Genomic DNA, 10,545 nt, shown 5'->3' with positions numbered 1-10,545 from the left:
GAGGCTTTGTGGACTGATCATTGGGGAATTTCTTATTTATGATGTTAATTCATTGATTTTTTTTTCTTTGCTTTAAATGTTTTAGAGGTTTTTTTTTTTTTCTAGAGCTTGGTCTATTATAGCACTTGGTTTTGGGCGTTTATTGTTTGGTTTTGAAAACTTAGGAGCTTGTGACTTGTTACCGCAGTTTTCCTCTGCCACAAGTGAGAGAGTCTTTAATAAACTTAGGGTAGGAGCCACTATTGGACATGGGGCCCTGACTATTTTTTATTTTATTTTTTAAAAAAAAGGGGATAACTAGTTTGACTAGAAAAGTCGAGTCCATCAAACTTAGGAAGGTAAATTCAGTTAAGGTCATTGTCCAAGAAAAAAATTGTGGCATATGTGAGACTAGTGGGTACCTAACTCAGGATTGTCCAACAATCTCTGCTTTTAAAGAGGTGTTGCACCAACAAGCAAATGCCATTAATATAAATGACCTTTTTTTCCTCTTATTCTGAAACATATAATCCTAGATGGAGGAATGGAGGAATCACCCGAACTTTAGTTGGAGGAATGAGTCCAATTCACATCAAAATCCTCAAGGGCGTTCTGTTTCTACTCCTTTTGTGCCTCCACATAAGAAACCCTTGAGGAGACATTACAAACTGGACTCATTCCTCCATTACAAACTAGCTGTCTTAGGATTCACATCATTATTTTCTTTGAGGACATACATACATACCTTCTTGAGTGGACTTATTTGACCGAACAAAACGACCTATGTTGTCCCAAGATTGGGCATTTTCAGCCAATTCATCAGAATAGTCCCAATCATCATTAGGATCTTTATTTAAAAATTCACCATTACACATCGTCTCTACAAACTGGCCCATTTGAGAAGTTAAACCTTCATAGAAAAATGGTGGGCTAAGTCTCATAGCCATGATGTGGGCAAGTTAGCAATAATTCCTTAAAATGCTCCCAATACTAAAAAAAAAATCTCATTTTTTTTTTTTGAGAAAAATTCATATTGTTTATGTGAAGAGTGTTAGTCCCATGAGTAGGCAAAATTTTGAAAAAAATTTTCTTTACATTTATTGCCATGTGCCAATAGATCTTGGTCTCAAGGAATTAAGTTATTTTTAGCTTTTTCCCTCAAAAAGAATGGGAACAACTATAATCTAACAACATCATCATTGACAGTTTAGTTTTGCAAAGTTACAAAAACCTCTTCAGATTCTTTTAAATGCAAATAAGAACTTTCTGAGTCTAAGCGATGAATCTTGAGAAGAAATTGAATTACTTACTCCAAGCTTTAAATCAAAATTCCCTATATTCATAGGAAAAATCATGCAAGATGGAGTACTTGTCCTTGTTTGGTGCAAATAATCATGCAAAATTCTCAATGGATTATTTTGAACATCATCATTTTTTAGTTTGTCATGAACACTATGATTGTCAGCCATGGTGTCAGAATGAGACAACCTAACCTGGAAGTCTAATTCAGGTGCATCAAAGCTAAATTTATGAGGCAGTTGGTAACATAAATCCCAAAGGCCTGATGACTAGTTGAAGAGTAAATGTCAAAATGGGTTCTCTTTACTAATTGTTTCTTAGCAATATGCAAACATGCTTGAATTTTGAATTTTCGCTTCACAACTAGATTGTACTTTGAGGGTGAAAGTTCACTTTTGTAGTTGTTGATCTTTTAGTTGCTTGGAGGCTTGATGAACCACGACTAACTTGTTTACTTTTGGTTTGTTGAGAAGAAAAAAGTGAAGGTTGTATTGTTGGAGGCACTAGTAAGGAACCAGTAAATTAGACCAGGTACATCTGAAATGGCTACCTATTGTCAAAGTAAAAAAAAAAAAACAAAACAAAACAAAATTATTGTTTATACACACTTCTCCGGCACTATCTTTCCCTCTTTTATTTCTAGGGTACATTTTTCACCCATGTTGCCCAGATGACTTAGACAAGAAGGGGAGTTGAATTGGATTGTATTTATAAATCTATACATTAAATACACAATACAAAACATGAATAAAATACGAATCAACAATAAATATAAAGAGTAAGGGTAAGAGAAAACAAACTCAGTGTTTTAACGAAGTTTAGCCCCACTGCCTACGTCCTCACTTCAATCTATCCGTTAAGGATTCTCATATTCACTATCCAAACTCTTTTAGGTGGGAGATAGAACTTTGAGTAGTATCGTTATAAAGAATCCGTGTAGAACACAATCAATAAGCTTACACATGGTGACTCGACGTCTATTCTCAGTGTAGAACATCTTCTACACATACAAGGGTTATACACACTTTTCATTGATACAAGAGCTAATTGTGGGTAAGTTATCAAAAAATACTTCTCAATGAGTGGAATAAGAATAATACATGACAAAACTATATATCTCTCAAAATGAATAAGGGTTAAGGCTCAATCCTTAGAGAACAGAGATTAAAAGCTTTGAATGGATGTTGTAAAACTTGCAATTGATGTAAATGTGCTCTTGTTGTTGTGTTCTTGATTTGAAGATCTCAAATAAGCTATTTATAGGCATATGAGACTTTTTTTTTCAAATTTTAAAAGATTCATATGTCAAAGACAACATCAACATCATTCACTTTTCAAAATTTTCAAATCAAAGTTTTACTTTTCGTAATTGTCAAAGACAACATCATTTATATTCAAATCAAAGTTTCACTTTCTTGAAATTGACAAAGACTGTTTCATTCACTTTTCTAGATTTTTAAATAATTGAAATTATAAAAAAAAACGTCATTCACTTTTCAAAATTTTCAAATTAAAGTTTTACTTTTCGTAAATGTCAAAAACATCATTTACTTTTTAAAAATTTTCAAATCAAAGTTTTACTTTTTACAATTGTCAAAGACAACAATCATTCACTTTTCAAAATATTCAAATCAAAGCATGCACTTGTGAAAGGTGACAATTAATTATCTTTCAAAAATTCAAGTTTCAAACTTTTAATATTCAAATATGTCATGCACATATGAAAAATACAATTTGATGTTTTATGAGAAAATATTAGTTTTGCCCCTTAATCTAATTTCAAATTTTATCAAGAGATATACAAAATTATTCTAAGAGCTTTATTTGTAAGTTTGTTCCTTTTTTTGCTCATACTTGGTTCATTGATGTGCTTAGCTTCATTGTGGAGACAATTTGAGGTTGAGACTCATTTATGCGTGAATTCATTTGTTATCATCAAAATCAAAATTCATATATAGATATGTAATTGTATAAAACTTGAAACCTTGGGTTCAACAATCTCCCCCTTTTTTATTATGACAAATACTTAGTAGAACTCTGAAGCCAGTAGTAATACTTAAGCCCCCCATGAGAATATGTGTTAGTTTTTCAAGCAATAGATAAACATAATTCCAAGCATATCTAAACAAGTTTAACAAATAAAGTGTTGGAAAGAGCATGTTAATATGTTCTAGACTAAAACTTCTCCCCCTTCTGACATTATTAAAAAGGAATCGCAATAAGAAATGCCAATGGATGATGAAAATGGTGCATTTGTAGAAACTGAGGAAAGTTGAATAATTAGAGTTGCCCAAGTCCGGACAAATGCTGAAAAACCTTGAGCCGCCTGGTTCCCTACATAAAGGTCTGTATATTTTTCATAATTAGCCATTGCAAAAGTGTTAGTCATTGCACGATTTGTTGCATAATTCATGGAGACATGTCTTGCAGAATTCATGGAGGATTGTCTTCTGGTTGTAGCCATTGGTTTTTTACAAGGTAAGTTTCATTATCTCCTTCTAAATTCTCGAGTCCTACCCGGGTCCCAACAAATGCTGTAAAGCTCGAGCCGCCTGGGTCTGCTGAGATAGTGCAGCAAGTCCTTGAGCCCCGCCTGAGTCCTGCCTAGATTAACTCTACCAACTTTTGTATAAATTTGAATAAATCTGAAACATTATTGGAAGAATGCTGCTCGACCATGCTATCGTTCTGGATAAACAGAAACTAAGTCAATGAGCAATGTGAGAAATTGTTCTATGAGTATTCAAAAGGTGAAAATGGTAAATGGTCTTTTCTATTACCTAGAGCATTCAAATTTATGCAAAAGTTGGTAGAGTTAATCTAGGCAGGACTCAGGCGGGGCTCAAGGACTTGCTGCACTATCTCTGCAGACCCAGGCGGCTAAATCAGGAATCCATTACGCGAAAAATACTAAGTCAACATTAGGAGTCAACATCAAAGAAAGAAGTTAAGTTCTCCCATCATGCTAATAAACTTGGTACATATTTTTATTAGTAGCACCAAATATTATATCATCTAGATAAATCTGAGTCAAAAGAATATCATATTTTTCACGTTTGATGAAAAGAGTTGTATCGATTTTTCGATTTTTCCTCTTAAAAAATATTTTTCAATCAAGAAACCACTAAGTCCTCATACCAAGCTCTAGGGGCTTGTTTGAGTCCATCTAGTGCTTTTGTGAGCTTGAAAACATGATTTAAAGAAATATAATTTTCAAAACCTAGAGGTTGCTCAATATATACCTCTTCATTTATAAAACTATTTAAGAATGCACTTTTAACATCCATTTGAAAAAGTTTGAAATCTTTATAACAAGCATAAGCAAGTAGCATTTGAATAGCATATAATCTTGCAATCGGTTCATATGTCTCATCATAATTGATTCCTTCTTCTTCATTGAAACCTTGGGCTACAAGTTGAGCCTTGTTTCTAGTGATAACTCCAAACTCATCTTTCTTATTTCTAAAAACCTATTTTGTTCTAATAACAGTATGATTTTTGGGTCTAGGGACAAGTGTCCAAACATCATTTCTTTCAAATTGATTTAGCTCTTCTTGCATAACTAGAATCCAAGATTTATCAAGAAGTGTTTCATCAATATTTTTGGGTTCAATCTTAGATAGAAAAACAATAAAAACAGTATGATTGTAAATATTTTTAAGAGATGATCAAGTACTTGCACATCGTGAAGATTCTCATAGAATTTGCTCTACTAGATGATCTTTCACAAATTTTCACTGTTTGGTTACATCTTGCATTAAGTTTTGATGATCTTTCTTGATATCTCCAAATGTTTTGAACATCCACTTATCTAAAAACCATTTATCTGCTTCATGCATACCTACAAAACAATTAAAATAATTTTTCTTGTACCCAAGTTCTTTGGGTCCTTTATTTGTAAGCTTGTTCCCTTTCTTACTCATACTTGGTTCATTGATGTGCTTAGCTTCATTGTGTAGACAATTTGAGCTTGAGACTCCTTTTATGCTTGAATTCATTTGTTATCATCAAAATCAAAATCCATATGTAATTATATGAAACTTGAAACCTTGGGTTCAACAAGCCATTTGGGGTTTTCGGTCTCTAGTTGAGATTTTGGAGTTTTTGTTTTGACTTTTGCTTGATGGGGTTTTGAATCAATCGACCATTATGTTTGGGCTCTACATTTCTTCTAAACCTTATGTATTTAGGATGGTTTTTGGTGTGTTCTTGTATTTTACCCTTTGGTTTTCTATTTGTTGTCCACCAAGTGCTTGCCGTTTACCTCAACTATCATTTTTTGCTTTCCTTTTTTCAGTTGTCTGCATGCATTCCATTGCTCATTCCTCACTTAAATCAAAGTGCATTGTAGAGTTTAGGGTCTTAATGGTTGTGGGTTGGTCTTGTCAAGAGTAGTTGTATCCTCATTTCCCAAACAATACTCAACATGGGTCTAGATCTCCTACTTGTTGAGTATAACAATGTACATAATCCTTTCCAAATGAGGTCCAAAGACCCGGGCTAATAGGAGGAGAAGGTCAGCCATATGGCAACTCCTGAGAATTCCTCCAGTGAGGAAGAAATTCCTATAACCTCTCCAGCACCCTACATAATTGATGCAGAGTATGAACGATTCACTACTTCTAAGGCTAAAGAGGCTTATAGAAACATCTTCTCGCACCAACCTGTCTTGGGTGAAAGAGATGTAAGCTTAGTTGATTTTCCCCTCTACTGAGTTTAATATTATTAGAAGAATCTTTGTGGATAGGCATTGGCAAAAACTTCACTCCTCCCCCACTCAGTTTGTTGAAATTGTTAAGGAGTTTTACTCCAACATAGCCCACTTTAAATTGGAGGACCATAGTGTATTACCTCTATTGTTAGGGGAACCACCATTAGAGAGTTATATGACTTACCAGTAGTTGCGTCTCCTTTTTACCCATATCAAGGTATGGGGGCGCCAACTAAAACTGCTATGAGAAATCTTTTTGTCGGTCCTTAAGGACTTAAATGGAACCCCAAGGTTCCAAGGCTGCCTATGAGTGTTTTGCTTCCCCAATTGCGTCTATTAGCAAAAATAATGCTATCAGTTGTTAGATCGAGCTTCTTTTAGAGAGAGCTTATTTCATGTATGCACTAGCCACGAGAGTGTCTATTAACTTCCCCAAGCATGTTGTGGATATTATTCATTGAGCTCATGTTGATAAGGAGCAAATCCACCATTTGGGGGGGTTAATTACTAAGTTGGCCACTAAGGCCAAGGTCCCTCTCAAGGTAAATTAGCCAACTATAAAGATGGCTAGTTCTATCTCTACCATCACAGTAGAAAAGTTTGAGGCCCAACTGTCCAAGAAGCAAGCTCAAACTACAGAGTCCACCTCATCCCCTCATGAGACATCAATGCCCTCTTCCCTGGTCCTGGAGTAGAAAACTCTGTTCTCACATAAGATTGATACTATTGCTGCCAACTTGGAAGCCAATTAGCTCAAATTAGAGAAGGACATAACTGTTGTACACTCTGGCTGTGTTCAAGCCAATGACAGGTTGGTTCAGCCATCTTTTGTAACAAGTACAATCTTACCTTTCTGATCTGTTGTTGGTTAGATTTGGTACTTTTGCTAGACATGACTATGACTATGATGTTTGTCTAAGATTTCAGTAACTACTTTCATGTTGCTACTTGTGTGTTTGGATTTATGTTTTTCTTGTGGTGTTTTCTAAGTTATTGATCGATTCAAGTTACATTCAACAAGTACTTGATTTTGTCACCAATCCACTAAAGAGGGAGATTGAAAATGTGAATTTCAAGAGTTTGCTAGCGCTAGATGACTAAGATCAGTTTAAATTATGTGAGTTGTTGAATGTAAAATATTTTGAATTTGTTTGGAGTTTGTAATTAAATGTTTTAGATAAGTAAAAGCATGTAATTCTAAGTGTCAAGGTTCTTATCTTAACCATTGAAGAGTTTGAATTTGAAGCAGCTACAAGGTTGTGGAGATAGTTTCTTGCTGTTAGCAAACAATTAGTGAAGCCGTTGCAACAGATTTAATCCGTTAGCAGAATTTCACTCGAACTTAGAAACTTCTTACCAAAATATATTTAAACTGTCAAATTAATTAGGAAATGGTAAAAGATTCAATTCTGGAGATTTTTACAGCACTTCCAAATGCTTATTTTCGTGAGAAAAATTCCTTGAGCATTTTCATATTGTTTATTTCAAAGAGTGTGATCGTAATCTGAGGTTCAGATAGTATGATCATTTCAACCATTGAGTTCTAGTTGAAAAGTTAATATTTGAAGATTGTCAGAAGTTTTGGCAGCTACTCTGGCTAGTCAAGTAAGAGTGTCAATTGACAAATATTTTGTAATTGAAACTTACTAGTAAAAGATTTCAAATAGTGTGGATTGACGTTTTCTGGATAGGCTGCCCCTGTAAGGTTTTACCTTTAAAGAGTTTTTTAAAGGGTTTCCATTCATTACCGCTTTCTATGTTATGCAATTGATTTATTTTATATTAATTATGTTCTTATTGAATAATTGCATAAATATTGATTAACAAATTAATTGATAGAATTGGTAAACGTACAGAGGTTTTACTATACAAGGGCATTTGGAAAATTTCAAGGGAGATGCCTAAGGGTACAACTCACAAATTGCCATCATAGCTAATACAATCCATCTTGTAGCCATTAAAAGGGGCTTGTTGGATGGAGACAACCACTCAGGCAGAGTTTGACTCTACAGGAGAATGGTTCGAGATTTTGGACTTCTTTCGTTTGATTCTCCCTGAGCCCCTTAACAGCATAGTCAACTCTGACTTAGTTATATCGAAATACTCTCAATGGGACTAAGGCTTCCTTTCTACACCCATCCGAAATGTTCCACACTATCTATGTTTGGCTTTGACTTAGTTGCTGCCGAACGCTTCGAGGATACTGCTAGCTTGCAGTATCGTACAAAGACATGCCCTCGAGTCTATCGGGGTAGAGAATCCTAATTTTGTTGGAATCCTCTATTCTCATACTGACTATCGAGTGATTTTCATATGGAGTTTCGATATTCCAATGTCACTACAGAATCAATATGGGAACCATTATGTTTGAGCACGATACAGAGGATGGCAGTGCCCTTTCTCTACAAGACTTGTTTTGTTGGTGTAAATCTCTTTTGAGATAAGCTCTATTGCATAGAAACTCTTTGTTGATAATGTCACTTGATCTCACTAGATGATGTGTTTTACCTACTTACAGTCATTCCTCAGCTTCCTTCATGTGGGCTTCTATGCATACTTCTTTAGTTGACTTACAACCTCTCCTTGCACCTAGTGCACACTTTTACCCAACACATATTACAAACAGGTAGGATATCGTTTGCAAAAGTAGATGGGAAACCATTGAAAGGACTATTAGAGCATCCCACCCAAAAGCCTAATAGAAATCTACCAACATAAGCCTCCATCCAACATTCTACTAAGAGCATCCATAACAATAATAAATAGAAAAGGAAACAATGGATCACCTTGTCCTAGGTCCCGAGCTATTAAAGAAACCAATTGGTGTGCCATTCAACTACACAATCTTTCCCCCAAACCAGACCTTCAAGCTAAAATATGAGGAGTGATATATTCTTGAATATACCATCTTATCTTCGGTATGCTTAGGTTTGGTTTGGTACCATTCATTATGTAAAAGTTTGGTACTATTTTAATGCATTAGGAGTCATATATTCTTGAATATACCATCTTATCTTAGGTTTGCTTAATTCTCTAATAAATTGAACTCTAGAGAGAGGAACTCTAGAGAGAGGGTAATCTTAACAAAAGACTTGGTATGAAGGGTAGAAAGCCTAATGAAGCTTTAAATGTTTGTTATTTAAATGGAAGGGTAAAAAGTCTAATTAACAACTTTAAATGGAAAATTGAAGCTTTTCGTGCAAGGAAAAGAGGAAAAAGACATGAAAGGCTGAAAGATCAAGCAATTGTAGTAAGCCATTTGTCACGCTTATTGAGGAAATGTCAATTATACACAAACCTAGAGAGTTTTGGCAAAGGCATTCATTGAATTATTTTCATGAGATAGATAGAAAGAGAGAGATCTTAGATTAGAGATTGCCCTTGCATGGAGCTTCCCCTCCATAGTCATCTTCGTTTTGTCGTACATTATTTTCTTCTCATTCAGCACAAAATATCATTAGAATCAAGCTAAAAAATGAATTGGATAAGAATACTAAGATTTGGGGAGCATTAAAGGAAAAAAGAAAAAGAAAAAGTCACTAACCCACTCCAATATAAAAGCAGTTGGTCTTGCAGATATATTGCAAAAATTAACAAAAACAGAAAAAAAATAGCACGTACCCCTTTTTGTTCAGCATATCCAAGGCTGCAACAAATTAATAATCAACTACAGAGTCCAGATAAATGCAACTACATTTGCTGAAATCCAATTAAAAATTAATAATCAACCAGAAGTTATATGAAATATAAAAAGATATATGAGAATATTTTGAACTAAACCTCCAAAAAGATAAGAACGAACGAACTGATAAGTTTCTTGGGGATTTCATGATCAAGCTGTTACAGGGTCTGAAGATACGCAGCTGAAGAAGAAACTAAAAGAATCAAAAGAAACTATATTCATATGGCTCTACTAAATTCACTTAACAAATTTCAAGAGTCGATCATCCGAATACGGTTGAAAAAGAAAAGCCCTTTTCAGATTCAATAAGATTTCTCCTATAGAAATCAAAACCCAAATGTTACAAATCTTGCTAAGAGATTAAAAAGAAACTGATCATAAAAGAAAACCCAGCTGCAGACGCAATCCAATGGTGGGAGAGAAATTAAAAACAGTGGTTTACATTACACACAAAACTAAAAAGGGAATCGGGAGTACCTCTGGGCCTCTGGGTTGCGGAGTATAAAGAACTCCGGAAGCCATTTCTCTTTGTTTGTTCATGAGAGAGAGCCAAAAATGCCTCAAAGCTCAGTAAGAAGAGCAATGTGCCAAAGACAGAAATATGTAAAGACGAGGATTGCGCGTCTCATTCTTTAGCGTCTACGGCGGCCACCTCGTCGAACCCAAGGACCACCATCTCTCTCTCTCTCTCTCTCTCTCTCCCACCCGAGTTCCTGTGTTCTTTCTCCACGGGCACAGGATTGCTCAATTATGGAGGAGCATGAACAATGATGCGGATGTGAAAACCAACGCCTATGTTTCCTTTTTAAATTTTCTAGCCGTTGTTACTAATTGCTCGAAAAAAATTTAAAACCACCGGGCTTTCAAAATTTTC

General features: G+C 34.9%; 1 non-coding gene across 1 annotated transcript; it reads left to right on the top strand.

Annotated features, from left to right (window-relative positions):
* Positions 1 to 919: 919 nt before the first annotated feature.
* On the top strand, positions 920 to 1,026 carry LOC121243799. Its single transcript, XR_005936284.1, has one exon. It is a non-coding gene; the product is annotated as a small nucleolar RNA R71 (small nucleolar RNA).
* The last annotated feature ends 9,519 nt before the right edge of the window (positions 1,027 to 10,545 follow it).

This window comes from Juglans microcarpa x Juglans regia, chromosome 8D (genome assembly GCF_004785595.1).
Source record: "Juglans microcarpa x Juglans regia isolate MS1-56 chromosome 8D, Jm3101_v1.0, whole genome shotgun sequence".
NCBI classification, from domain to species: Eukaryota; Viridiplantae; Streptophyta; class Magnoliopsida; order Fagales; family Juglandaceae; genus Juglans; species Juglans microcarpa x Juglans regia.
The sequence above is the reverse complement of the archived record's forward strand: the minus strand, read 5'-3'. Positions and strand labels throughout refer to the sequence as shown.